This window comes from Salvia hispanica, chromosome 4, assembly GCF_029641045.1.
Source record: "Salvia hispanica isolate PSC_SH4W2 chromosome 4, Shi_PSC_v1, whole genome shotgun sequence".
Taxonomy (NCBI): domain Eukaryota; kingdom Viridiplantae; phylum Streptophyta; class Magnoliopsida; order Lamiales; family Lamiaceae; genus Salvia; species Salvia hispanica.
In genome coordinates, this window is record NC_142695.1 from 5,283,521 (window position 1) to 5,298,707 (window position 15,187).

Consider the following 15,187-nt stretch of genomic DNA (forward strand, 5'->3'; position numbering starts at 1 on the left):
CAGGCTGTGTACACAATGGGATCGAGAGCCGTCCTTACTAGTCGGCCGGTCTCGTGGGCGAAAAGTGTGGCCACACTTTCGTCGCATCATGGAATGATTGTTATTTGATGAGAAAATGGGGTATTATTTTGACTGGCCAGTCTATGAAAATATATTTTGTGATACTCGTGATATTATTTTATAACTGCTTAAAACTCGAGTTCACTTGGTAAGGGTGGCATAACTTATAAAATGTTTTGGCAACGAGCTCACTGAGTATTACAAAATACTCAGCCCTGCATGTGTTTTCCTTATGTGCAGGTTGAATGATGACGAGCGGTGGCGGGTGTTGAGCAGCTTAATTAATTAATATGGATATGTTGAACTTCAAGTGTAGTTGTGTCTTCATACATGGCTATTATTTTCTCATGGTCGTTTTTCGCTGAATTTTGATACTCTTTAGAATTTCTTTTGGGAATATTTGCATCTTACTTTCGGTTGTGGCCTTAGCCCTTTTCTCGTGATTTTGTCTAGGATACTATGTCGTACTCTTAAGGTTTTGACCCTCATTTATGATATCTACCTTCCTTTGGACTTCTAGGTTAAGTTGTTGCATTAAATACTCTGATATTCCTTCCAATTCCTTTGGTCAGTACTCTTTAAATGAAACCCTAGTCTGTGTTTACTTCTTTGGAGTCGGTTTCGGGTAGCAGCCGCCGCATTTATTGTACCCTAGGAGGGCGGGCTGTTACAGTTGGTATCAGAGCCTCAGTTTCTTTCCGCTCTGGACCCAAGAGTCTTTTCGAACTTTAGGTTGTCTTTATAATCTTTTTGTAAATGAACTAAATGCGAAAGGCTCAACACCGCAACTCGTCTCGTTCAACATGGCACTCCTATTTTCTACTATCATTATTGTTTGCTTGTTCTGCATCACTAGCCTGCCCTTATTTGCATCTCAGATACCAAATAAAAATAGTCTACAAATATACATTGTTCATGTTGAGGCACCTGATGCACATGTTGCTTCTGAATCGGAAGATCTGGAGAGTTGGTACCGCTCTTTTCTACCGGCTACCACAACAAGCTCGAGTGAAGATGAGGCGCAACTTGTTTACTCGTACCGCCACGTGTTGAAGGGATTTGCTGCTAAGCTTTCACCCGACCATGTGAAAGAAATGGAGAAGAAGAAAGGATTCATCTCAGCACAGCCCCAGAAATTGATGTCCGTGCAAACGACACATTCTCCCAATTTCTTGGGGTTGCACCAGAATATGGGGTTGTGGGAAGACTCTAGTTATGGTAAAGGTGTGATTATTGGCGTGCTGGACAGCGGAGTGATGCCTGAGCATCCTTCCTTCAGCGACGAAGGAATGCCACCTCCACCAGCTAAGTGGAAGGGCGAGTGTCAATTCAGCGACACAGCCTGCAACAACAAAATTATTGGAGCAAGGACCTTTAACTACGGGGAGCAGAGCCCCCTTGACGATAATGGCCATGGAACTCACACTGCGGGCACTGCTGCTGGACGCTTTGTGCAAGGCGCAAATCTTTTTGGCAAGGCTAACGGCACTGCTGCTGGCGTTGCACTACTTGCTCATTTAGCCATATACAAAGTGCTAAACAATGGTAAAGGAGGAGAAGCAGCTTTCCTTGCTGGAATGGATGCAGCAATTGAAGATGGAGTCGACGTGCTGTCGATATCTATAGGCTATAACGATGCAACACAAATAAAAAACTTGTATGATGATCATTTTTCAATTGGTGCATTCAGTGCGATGGAGAAGGGTATCTTCCTTAGCTTCTCTGCTGGAAACGAAGGGCCTCATCCCTCATCTGTGGGACACTGGGCACCTTGGGTTCTGACGGTTGGAGCAAGCACGTTGGACAGAAAATTGAGTGCAATAGCAGTGCTAGGAAACAATGAAGAGTTGGATGGTGAATTAGTTTATGACTTTCCACGAAAGCTCTTCCCGCTTGTCTATGCGCCGTACTGCAGGGCAAGCGACATCCGAGGTAAGATAGTGGTGTGTGAGGATGACGTAGAAAAAAAAATTCCAAGTGGCGTTGCCGGCGCGATTCTCATAAACAAGGAGACAGATGGAAACACCATTCAAGTTGAAGCCAACAGTGTGCCAACAATACATTTCAGCTATGCCGCGGGATTGAAGATCAAAGCTTACATAAGTTCAACGGCAACACCCACCGCCACTATTTCTTCCCAAGGTACCGTGATTGGTGATGAGCGTGCTCCAGTCGTCGCTTCATTTTCTTCCAGAGGTCCTAGCATACCAACCCCTGGAATCGTGAAACCCGACATTTTAGGCCCCGGAGTTAATATTCTTGCAGCATGGCACACTTCGGTCGAAGGCAACACCAACACAAAATCCACATTCAACATAATTTCCGGTACCTCAATGGCGTGCCCGCACCTGAGCGGTGTGGCGGCTCTGCTCAAGAGCGTGCATCCCGATTGGTCTCCTGCTGCAATCAAGTCCGCCATTATGACCACTGCAGATGATGTGAACCTCGCTGGTAATCCAATTGAGGACGAGAGGTTCCTCCCGGCCGACATCTTTGCCACGGGATCAGGTCATGTGAATCCATCAAGAGCTCAAGATCCCGGACTTGTCTACGACATCCAGCCCCAAGACTACCTTTCTTACTTGTGCGGTCTCGGCTATACGGACCGCCAAGTAGAGCGGTTTCTACATAGGAGGGTGAATTGTGCAGTCGAATCCAAGATAGCGGAAGCAGAGCTAAACTATCCTTCATTCTCTATCATTTTCAGTGGCAGATCAACTTCCCAGGTTTACACCAGGACCGTCACAAGCGTAGGGGACCCTGACTCGTCATACGAGGTGGAGATTTCCCCACCTAACGGAGTTGAAGTTAGTGTGGAGCCCGCCACGCTTGACTTCTCCGAGACAGAACAGAAACTGCAGTACAAGGTTACATTCAGTCGACTCACTCCGAATACCGATTTCGTGGAAGGATTCTTGAAATGGACCTCTCCCAATCATTCTGTTCGGAGCGCTATTGTGGTTCGTTTGTCTTGAAACCAACCATCTATGGATGCTAATAATTTCAAATATATACTACTAGTATAAATTTGATTCACATGCAGGCGCTGCCATCCATGACTGTTCACGTATCGAGTCCTTATTTTAATTACTACATGTCATGTATCGAGTCCAGCTGAATTATCAGCTTCATTCCGGGTCGGTTCTTTCCTGAAATGCATATTATTATAAATAAGGCTATTGTATTTTCACATTACATATGAAATATAAATATTTAAAAGTTGATTATTTCTTCTCCCAATCATAATTAAACAAACTATGGGTTTGAAACTAGCTAGTTCTCCTCCGACCAGCTTTGCGCAACTCTCTTCGTATCAGCGTTTCGACCTCTCGTCATATCATCTGGTGCTTACTTTTCTCATGTCATGTCATAAGCCAAGAACCTGTATTGTAGTTTTTACATAGCTCAACATATGACCCATATTGTAACATCTATTTTCATACCAATCACTCAGGTTTACTTTTAATTAATTAAAATGAATTTCACTATCCACCATTTTCCATTTTTACACCACTAAGTTAAATTTCAATTTAATAAGGAAAAAGTTGTAATTAACAATCGTAACTCAGTTAAGTTGGGGGTTGAAGTAGAAAGTGTGATAGATTATGCGGGATAAGGAAAGACTGAAGGAACAATGGGAGATGGATTAAGTGGAAAGATAACTTCTTTTTCTTCATTTTATTATTTTACTTTATTTTCCCATAATCAACTTAACTCATCCTTGTGTTGTGCCATACGAAAAATATAGTACAGCACAACATGATTTGGGCTTACCTGAAAAAACAATATGCACCAATTTCAAGCTCAGATCAATATCTTATAGACCAACTCAAAGGATTTAACAAAAGGGATCAAATCTAACCAAGCTCAACAAGGGAAATATTATCTACACTTTTCTACCCTTCATCAAGGTGGAGAATTCATTCTCTTCATTTTGGCCCAAAATTTTCCATTTCAAAGTTTTTTTTTTCATACAAATTGAAAGTTTTTAAAATATTTTATTCAATAAAAATAATAGGCGTAACTACTGATTAAAAATTATTCATCATAAAATGAAATTTAATTAATCATAATATTCAGTTTACAACATACTCCCTCCCTCCGTCCCAGTTTAAGAATCCTATTTTGCCATTTCCATCCGTCCCAGTTTAAGAGTACCATTTAAATTTATCATATTTGGACATAAAATTTAACCTCATTGTTGATAAAATTTACACTCAAATGCCATTACTTTAATAAATAAAAAAATAAAATCCTAAACATACAAAAAGTCAAGAGTCCCACTTTCCACTACCTCATTTCAATTATTACATACTGCAACAACCACTATCTCACTTCAATTATTAAACACTCTAACAATTTCTTAAAACTCGTGAATAAACTAAATTGCACTCTTAAACTTAACTAAAATGCAATCTTAAACTGGGGCGGATTGAGTATTAAATGTATATCAAATTACATTAATTTCGTTGCGAGCATCAAGACATTATCATAACTGGTTATTATATTAATTGACAAAATTATCCTCAAGACATTATCATAATTGTTACTGTATTAATTGACAAAATTATCCTCAGAACATAACAAATTAAATTTTGTTGCCACAACATCAATCGCAGTCGTTTAATATGGCAATCATAATATTGATATTAAGTCTTAGTTATGCATGAAGATGCACTTAATATTTAGTCTTAGTTAGTTGATGTTTAGTCTTAGTTCAGTTAAACTTTGATTACTATCCAATATATGCACGTGTTAATTTTATACATTTGATAGTAAATGTAAAGTACATTTATGCCCTGTAACCGTTAGAAACATACTCAATGCAAATACTAGTGTAGTAATGTACATATCCATCGTTTTAGGTTTTAGATTTACAAATAGAGGTTTTGATTTACAAAAAGAGCTTTGAGTTATTTTACAGCAATAGAAATACAGCAACATGCATGCAAACAATCACACAGCTTTCTTGTTCATTCTTTTTCACCCTCAGCTATGTTCTTTAACTAGATTTATGACTTCAACATTGAAAGACAACATTCCTATTAAAAGACTACAAAACGATACAAACAACCATGAAATCACATAGAATATATACCCAAAACCCTCAACTCAGAGCTCTTATGAGAGAACAAAAGAGAAGCAGAAGTTGCTCATCGACCATGGTGATTGAAAATTCTCAAATTAGCCGCAAGCAAGAACAGTATTAGATGATTGTTGAAAACAATCTTTGCAGAAACTTGAAATGGGGAGAGAAACGAAAAAAAAAAAAAATGAAATCCACCATTCCCCCAAATGGATGTACATTTCAGCTCCCAAGCCACTAAACATCCAGCATCACCTTGTAAAGAAAATAAAAGGAAGAAAGAAAAGAGAAATACAAAATATGCAAAAATATATTGTTAGTATGCCTTGAATTTGTATAGGATTAGTGTAACAGCCCGCCCTCCTAGGATACAATAAATGCGGCGACTGCTACCAAAACGGACTCGAAGAAATGAACGAAGGCCAGGGTTTCAATTAAAGAATGTTGACCAAAAGATCAGAAAGAAACTATCAGAGTGTTTAAAGCAATAACTTAACCTCGAAACTCGAATAAGAAAAAGGAAGGTGTAATAAATGACGTTCAACAATGTCAAGAGTATGACATAGTTTTCCAAGATAGAAACCACAAGATAGTCTAAAGCCTCTAACTCGAAAGGAGAGTGCGAAATATTCGAAATAAACATAAGTGTATCAAAACTCAGCGGAAAACGACCAAGAGAAAGAATAGCTATGTATGAAGACACAATTACGCTTGAAGTTTCAAATATCCATCTTAATTAATTATCATGCTCAACACCCGCCACCGCTCGTCTTCGTTCAACCTGCACATAAGGAAAACACATGCAGGGCTGAGTATTTTGAAATACTCAGTGAACTCGTTGCCAAAACATTTTATAAGTTATGCAACCCTTACCAAGTGAACTCGAGTTTTAAGCAGTTTAAAGAGAATTTCACGAGTATCGCAAAAATATTTAAGATAGACTGGCCAATCAAACAACTCCCCATTTTCTCATCAAATTCCACAATCACAATCATATCCATGGTGCGACGAAAGTGTGGCCACACTTTTCGCCCACGAGACCGGCCGACTAGCAAGGACGGCTCTCGATCCCCTCGTATACACAACTTGGTAGGGTTTGCGGCCCGTACTCAGACCCGAATTCGTATAACATATCCACAGCCCTAGCCCAATGGAGCGAACTCACAAACTAGGCATCAGGCGCACAATATCACAACAAAACAAACATAGGAATGGCATAACAGTTAAACTACCCTTATAACACCAATAAATATTTTTGCAAGAAGTAAAAGAGTTTAAGAATAAATCCCACCTCGACTGCTTAGATTTCAAGTAAGTTTCTCTTTTCCTTTATCTGACTTTGCAACCGAGGTTTGACCTTTTAAATCACATAGGTACATACAAATCAAATTCACAATTCAAAACCTAATTCATGCATGTCTCGACGTCTTTCCCTTTTCCCAACGACTTAACTTAATATGACCAAACATAAACATGTTCACTATATATAATTTACTCGCATATCAACTCTAGATCTAACATCAACATATGTCGCACATGAGTATTTTACCAACACACAGCACACACACACACTCGACACACACGACACACACGCACATCACACACACCTCATGCATACATATTTTCTATATCCCTTTTATCCCACTTTCGCTCAATTAACATGCATGAAGGTTCAAGAATACCGATTAATCGGTTAGAAAGAAAAGGATTCAAGTAGAAGAAGAAGATAGTCATAAGAATACCTTTTTGAGAAAGACGATCGGTAGAAGGTAAGTAAAGACTTGGTTCTTCAAGAATTCTTGGATCAAACTTCAATTTCTTCTCAAAGGATGCAAGATTAATGGAGTAAAGTAGAAGAAAATTGAGAGAGTATGAAGAGAGGGAGAGAGGGGACGAAAATTAGGAGGGGGCCGAGAATTATGAGCTAGGGTTGGGGCCTTGGCTCCTTATTTTTAGAGTCCAAAAAGATCTTTAGAATATTTGGTAAGATTTTATTCTCCACAATTAAATAAATAAATATTATGGAGTAGGGAGGAAGAATTAACAAAAATAGACTAGGGTACCAAGGCATGTAGTTTTCGAAAATTAGGCTACATAATTAGCTAAGATTTTGTTTTGGTATTTTTTTTTTCACGGAGTAGAATAAAATATCACGGGGCAAATTAAAAAAATAAATAAAAATCCTCCAATTTGGAGAATGGAACTTGGCGTGTATTAGCCTATTAAATAAGGAATGAGTTTTTTTTTTAATATTAACTAAAATAGGATATGACAAGATCTCTTGAGGTATGGACAGATTTGGTAGAATAATTAAATTCTAGGTATGGAAGGAAATCAAATAAGGAATCAATAAAATAAGCAAAATATTATTTCCTTCCCAACATGGTGATTTTCGAAAATCACTATTAAATAAAAGGGGATTTTCGATTTTCTCTAGAGATAAGGAATAATTGGGTCTTGGATTTAATTTGGATAAATATCCCAAGAATTAAATTAAATCCGGAAAAATAGAATTTCTTCTTCAAAAATTCAAGGGGGTCGAAAATACAAGAATTGGGTGGCAAGTATTTATGGAAATTTTCTCTAATATTCTCACTCACCCTTAAACGAATATTTCACCCCATGAATTAATAAATCACATGCCACATCATAAAATCAATAAGTTTGACTTTTCAAACTTTCAACGCAAACCCTAGACTCAACTCGGCCATGGCATCACATAAAATAAATGCATTCACGACTCCACGTCATCACTAATAATTAAAAGGGCTCTAAAATTAGGGTTCGGAAATTCGGGATGTTACAATTAGGTTTCCTAATTGGGATAGGATTATGTTTCCTAGGCCCAGTCTGTCTAATGTGTGCCTATATATATATGTGAGTAGAGCACATAATTCTGTGATCTGACAAATCCAATCTGTATCTGAAAACCGCAGTCATAATACAATTTGTTCTCCGTTCTTGCCCGTGGACGGGCTAACACAACGTTGGTGAACCACGTAAATTCGGTGTCTATTTCCGTTCTTTTGTTTCTCGATTCACAATTGCCCTATTTGTCATAACAAACTGGTATCAGAGCCAGGTTGGTGTCGGGTCGATGCCCTATTTGCGAGACCCATGTTTGAGTGGGGTTGACGATCCATCTGAGTCGGAGCCCATTATGTGTTTCGATGTGGTCTCGGTTTGAGGGGGAGGTTTGTTAGTACAAACCTATCCCACATCGAACGTTTGAGGGAAGTTGGAAGGTGTATATAATTCATTTCCAATCTCAATTAGTTTGAGGCCTTTTGGGAGTGACCCAAAAATAAATCCGTGCGGGCTTGACCAACAAACTGGCATCTAGAACCTTGGTTTTCGAACTAGGGTTTTGAATTCCGCTGCGAGGGTTTTGTATGGTAAATCGAGATGTCTGCTCTGGACGTGAAGGTTGACAAATTCACCGGGAGAAATAGTTTTGGTTTATGGCAGATCAAGATGCGATCTATGCTGAAGCAGCAGGGTTTGTGGGAGCCGCTCAAAACAAAGAAGGCTACGGAGGATGATAAGGAGTGGACAACCTTAGACGAAAAGGCCCACTCGACCATCATGTTGAGCCTGTCTGACGATGTTGTCATCGAAGTTGCAGATCAGGAGACGGTTGCTGCTCTTTGGGCGAAGTTGGAGAGTCTATACATGACGAAGTCTCTAACCAACAAGTTGCTCTTGAAGCAACGTTTGTTTCGGTTACGCATGCAAGAAGGTACGCCCCTTCGGGATCATCTGGAAAATTTGAATAAAATTTTGCTAGATTTGCGTAATGTTGAAGTTAAAGTAGAAGACAAGGATGCTGCTTTAATTTTGCTTGTGTCTCTGCCTGAATCTTACGAAAATTTTGTTGGATCTTTTATGACTGGCAAGGAAACTCTTTCGTTGGAGGATGTTCGATCTGCTCTCCACATCAGAGAGGATCGTCAACAGGCAACGAGTTCAGCCACAGAAGATCTGCCATCGGGATTAACTGTTACGAGTAAAGGACAGAAGATTCAGACAGAAGAAGCAGAACTCAAAAGGTTCAAAAGGTCCTAAAGGCCCTAAGCCAAATGACATCTGCAGATATTGTAAAAAACCAGGGCATTGGAAGGCTGATTGTCCAAGGATAAAGAAGAAATTGGGCAAGAAGGAAGATGCTAACGGTTCTGCGACCGTGGTAGAAGCTGATGACACAAATTCGGAAGAAGAATTGGCCTTGGTTGCGGATGAACAACCACACTGTAATGATGTGTGGATTTTGGATTCTGGAGCGTCATATCATCTCTGTCCTCACGGGGAGTATTTCAACACTTATGAGCAGATAGATGGAGGCAATGTTACCATGGCCAACAGTGCTGTCTGCAAGGTGGTTGGCATCGGCTCAATCAGGATTATGACTCATGATGGGGTCTTCTGCACCTTGAACGATGTTAGGCATGTTCCACAGATGACGAAGAATATCCCTGTGTACATTTGATAGTAAGGGGTTCAGTTTCAAAGGTGAAGGTGGAATAATGCGTATTTTGAAAGGTTCGAAGGTGGTTCTGACAGCTTTGAAATGGGGTACCTTGTATGTTCTGAGAGGTTCCATCGTGGCAAATTCTGCTGATATTGCATCATTCGAGGTTGCAACCAAGGATATGACCAAGCTGTGGCATATGAGGCTTGGTCGTATGGGAAAACGTGGCATGAGAATCATGTCAAATCATGATTTTCTTTCGGGCCATAAGGTGCATAAACTTGATTTCTGCGAACACTGTGTGTTGGGGAAGCTTCATCGCAACAAGTTTCCAAAGAAGGGTGTTCATCGAACGAAGGGGACACTTGACTACATTCATATGGATTGTTGGGGTCCCTCACGTGTTGAGTCTATTGGAGGACACAAGTATTTTGTGTCGATGATTGATAACTACTCGAGAATGACTTGGGTGTTTATGATGAAACATAAAGGTGATGCATTCAAGAAGTTCAAAGAGTGGAAGACTCTAACTAAAAACCAGACTGGGAAGAAGATCAAGCGATTGAGAACAGATAACAGTCTGGAATTTTGTTCGTCTGAGTTCGATGAGTTCTGTAGGAGTGAAAGGATCGTTCACCATCACACCGATAGACATACACCATAGCAGAATGGTGTGGCAGAACGCATGAATCAGACGTTGTTGGAGAGAGCAAGATGCATGTTCTTCCAAGCCGGTTTGACTAGGAAGTTTTGGGAAGAGGCAGTAAACACGGCTTGTTATTTGATCAACCGTGGACCTCACATTGACATTGACATTGACTGCAAGACACCGTGCGAAGTATGGTCTGATTCACCTGCAGATTACTCTATGTTGAGAGTTTTTGGGAGTACTGTTTACTATCATGTGAGGTATCATTTTCTAAGAGATGAGAAGAGAATTGAGGTGAAGAAAGTAGGTACTGCTGATAATCCTGCTGATATGTTCACCGAGTCGGTCCCGCAGAGCAAGTTCCAACATTGTTTGGACTTGCTTAATGTCATGAGTTGTTAGTTGCCCGAGGAGGGAAAATCTGAGGCAAGAATGAAGAAGTTTGTTCGTCTGGTGCTATGATGATGCGTCTGCAAGGGAGAATTCAAGTCAAGGTGGAGATTTGTTAGTATGCCTTGATTTTGTATAGGATTAGGTTTCCTAATTGGGATAGGATTATATTTTCTAGGCCCAGTCTGTCTAATGTGTGCCTATATACATGTGAGTAGAGCACATAATTCTGTGATCTGACATATCCAATCTGTATCTGAAAACCGCAGTCATAATACAATTTGTTCTCCGTTCTTGCCTGTGGACGTAGCCAACACAACGTTGGTGAACCACGCAAATTCTATGTCCATTTACGTTCTTTTGTTTCTCGATTCACAATTTCCCTATTTGTCATAACATATATGTTACTGATAATGTAACAAATATCAACTCTAGTGTATATGGCCAAAAATTACTAGAAAAGTAAAGCATAGCAGAAAACAATCTTTCTAAATCAACACACTAGCCATGTAACCTTAAGCAAGAGAACATCCAACGGTGGGTTAAAGCAAACCAAAAGTGGTCCCTTTGAAAACATCCAAACGGTAGGACTCCTATATGTAAAGAGTAGGCCAAATATTCAATCAACAACATAGGGCAGAAAATGCAGCACTGGTATGCAACCTCGATATCAGCACAAATAATCTCTTAGCAGAACAATTTATCAGCACTGGTACAGTTGTGGATAATTCTTTCTCATCTTTTCCTCAGTTTTCCAAGTCACTTCTTCGACTCCGTGGTTTTTTCAAATAACTTTAACCATTGGAATAGTTTTTCTTCGCAACTGTTTGATCATACGGTCCACTATATTGACGGGGTCTTCTGTATAACTCAAATTTTCAAAATCTCTATGTGAGAATCTTTCTGAACATGTGAAGATCATATCGATAGCGTCGAAGCATAGTGACGTGGAAAACATTATGAATCTATGCTAATTTCGGAGATAGTGCTAACCTATACGCTAATGGTCCAACTCTTTCGACAATATCATACTGACCAATGTAATGAGGACTCAACTTACCTTTTTGCTCGAATCACATGTCCTTTCTGAGGTTAAACTCACAAAAAGACTTTATCAAAACTGAGATAGTAAATCACGGATCTCTGTCAATATATAAGATACTAGAATACCATATAAGCGTTCCTGCAGATGATGTTGCCGAATCTTCAAAGCAAAATAATGTCGCTAATAACAGATTTTGAACAAAATAAGAAACTTCATGTACTTGCGATTGTTATGACGCATAAGCAATAAACTTTCCATTAAGTCAAAAGATAGCTAATTCCATGTTTCAGCGCATCACTATAAATAATATAATATCTTGTTCCTGCGGATGCGGAGATAACCAAAATAGGTGACATATTCAACCGATGCTTCCACTCATTAAAACTCTTTTGATATGTTTCAATACATATACAAGAAGAATTTTGTCGTACTAACTTCATTATCAATTGAATATTAATCGAGAAACATTCCCAGTTGAAAATCAGTTCAATCTTTTGTAGATCCACTTATATTCCACGACCTGACACCACGTGTCCCAACAATACCACATGTTCTAGCAAAAACTCACACTTACTCAACTTAGCATAGAGTTGTTCATCTCGCTGAACTTGAAATACTGACTGTAAGTGATTAACATGCTCATCTGTAAGTCATGAATATACAAACAAGACGCCAATAAAACGAACTACTAATCGTTCCAGTAATGGTTGAGAGACTCTGTTCATCAATGACATTAAAATTGTAGGTGCATTTGTTGATTTGAAAGGCATAAACAAAACTCATAATAACTGTATTGAGTTCGAAATGTTGTCCCTGCAATATTTTCTTTAGCTATCTTCAACTGATGGTATCTTGATCAAAGATTTATGTTCGAAAACACTTGTGTACCTTGAAACTGATAAAACAAGTCTTCGATTCTCGGTAATGAATATGTATTCTTCACTATCACATGATTCGACATTCAATAGTGTATATAAAGTCGCAATGTGCAGTCTTTCTTCTTCAAATATGATATTGGCGCACTCCAAGATGAAACAATGGGTCATATAAATCTCCTACCCGACAACTCTTGTAATCGATTCTTAAATTCTTGAAACTCTAATGAAGACGGTTGATAAGTAGAAATAAAAATAAATGCAGTGCTCAATAGAGAAATATGTCTCCTGATAAGGTGAAAATCCAGATAAATTTGCACTTCCAATAAATCAAAAAGTCGATCTAGATAATATAAGGAAACCTGGGACAGTATATTGATTACCGTAAAATATCACTCGATCCCGTCTCGATGATTATATTATCATTCTTTTACTTGACAAGATACCTTGGTTTGATGAAGTGAAAACCAATCTATACCCATAATAATATCAAAACTTATGTTTGAACAAGAGAATCAATATCTGCTAGCAGCTCAATTGAATTAACTCGCAACACCTTCTATAGAAAAATCGTCTGAACTGAATATCAGAGGTTGTATCATAGCTTGTGGGACTATTTCCCACCAAGAGTAAGTATAGCTTCAAAGAAGAGATACCATATAATCAAAACCTTCTTCTGACATACAACTCATCTGATTGAACACCGGTTCTATCACTTTTAACTATATCCCAGCCCCAGTCAGATTAGTCCCATAAAATCAACAACTTCTATTTTTCTGACCTCTTTAAAATTTCTTCCTCTTTATCATCATTGGTCCATGTACTCTCTATTCTAAAAGCTTGGGTAATCCCCATATGATGCAACATGTATATGAAATGCACTCTATAATTAATGGACAATGTAGGGTGCCTAAGCCTTCTTTCCTCGGTGACAAATGTTCATGATAATTGAAATGCAAATTATACTTCAAACCGAATTGTATCATGCAATATTCATAAATGCCATGTCCCGGCGGATCCTATCCCCGCTCTGATACCACCTAAACTGTCACACCTCAACCATTATAACGTATGCACTTACTATAAATAAATTCAAAGTTTAAAATTAATAATCCACGTGTCAACTACATAAAATCCACATATTATATAATTTCAAAAACCACCATATATCAAGTGCATATTTCAAAACATTATAAAAACTAGTGGGACCCTCTCACCACTCTATATACTATACATTTATCTACATACAAAAATGATGATCAGGAGAAGGTTGCCAAAACGCGTCAACCACCTAACCTGATAACACATGCAGTTCCTACGACCCACGTCAACCAAAAACTTCTCTTATATCTTATTCCTGAAAAATATTAGTGGTTTCTATGAGCCACAACTCACAGTATATAAACCTTACCTTTAATTTCACACACAAATATCAAACACATTCTTTCACCAAAATATATCACCAAAAATAATAAATATCATAAACAATTTAATATTCGTATGCATATGCCTCTCCATTCTTTTCATTATTCTGAGACAGATCAAGCCTGGTATCTGCCCGGTATTTCCATTGTACACGACCTGCAGGTCCCTTTTAATTATTTGACCTTTCCACGAAGGCCCCTCTTTGCATTTTGACCTTTCCACGAAGTCCCCTCTTTGATTTGATCTTTTCACGAAGATCCCTCCTTGCATATTTTCTTTGACCCGTAGGTCCATTATTATTGAATATGACCCATAGGTCTATTTCCATTACTATTGATATCAGACCCAGGGCAAGATTGTCACGTATCCTCTTTAATCCCATGATTCAAGTAATTCTAACGTCATATAAAAACATATCAAAAACACCACTCACATATCTGTAACATCCCGAATTTAGAACCCTAATTTTAGAGCCCTAAAATTTATTATTAATGACGTGGAGTCGTGAATGCATTTATTGCATGTGATGCTATGGCCGAGTTGAGTCTAGGGTTTGCGTTGAAAGATTGAAAAGTCAAACTTATTGACTTTATGATGTGGCGTGTGATTTATTTATTTGTGTGATTTATGTGGTAAATTAATTGTTTAAGGGTGAGTGAGAATATTAGAGAAAATTTCCATAAATACTTGTCACCCTAATTCTTGCAATTTTCGAACTCTAGACCCCTTTGAAGAGAAATTCTATTTCTTCCGGAATTTATCTAATCCTTGGGATATTTATCCAAATTAATTCCAAGAGCCAATTATTTCCTTATTTAGAGATGGAAAAATCGAGCCCCTTATTTTTCTAGTGATTTTCGAAAATCACCATATTTGGGAAGGAAGGAATTATTTTATTTGACTCCCTACTTGATTTCCTTCCATACCTAGAATTTAATTATCGTACCAAATCTTTCCATACTTCAAGAGATCTTGCCTTACTTTATTTTAGACAATAATAAAAAATCCATGCCTTATTTAAAAGGCATAGAAATCGCCCCCTACCTTGCTTCATGGAGGATTTTCCTTATTTTTATTTTGCTCCATGATATTTTATTCTATATGGAAAAATACCAAAACAAAGTCTTGGCTATTTTGAGAGCCTAATTTTCGAAAACTAGAGGGAATTGCCCTAGGATCTATTTTTGTT

General features: G+C 38.3%; 1 pseudogene; it reads left to right on the top strand.

Moving 5' to 3' along the window:
- Window positions 1-863: 863 nt before the first annotated feature.
- Window positions 864-3,287, top strand: LOC148927123 (subtilisin-like protease pseudogene; annotated as a pseudogene).
- Window positions 3,288-15,187: the final 11,900 nt, after the last annotated feature.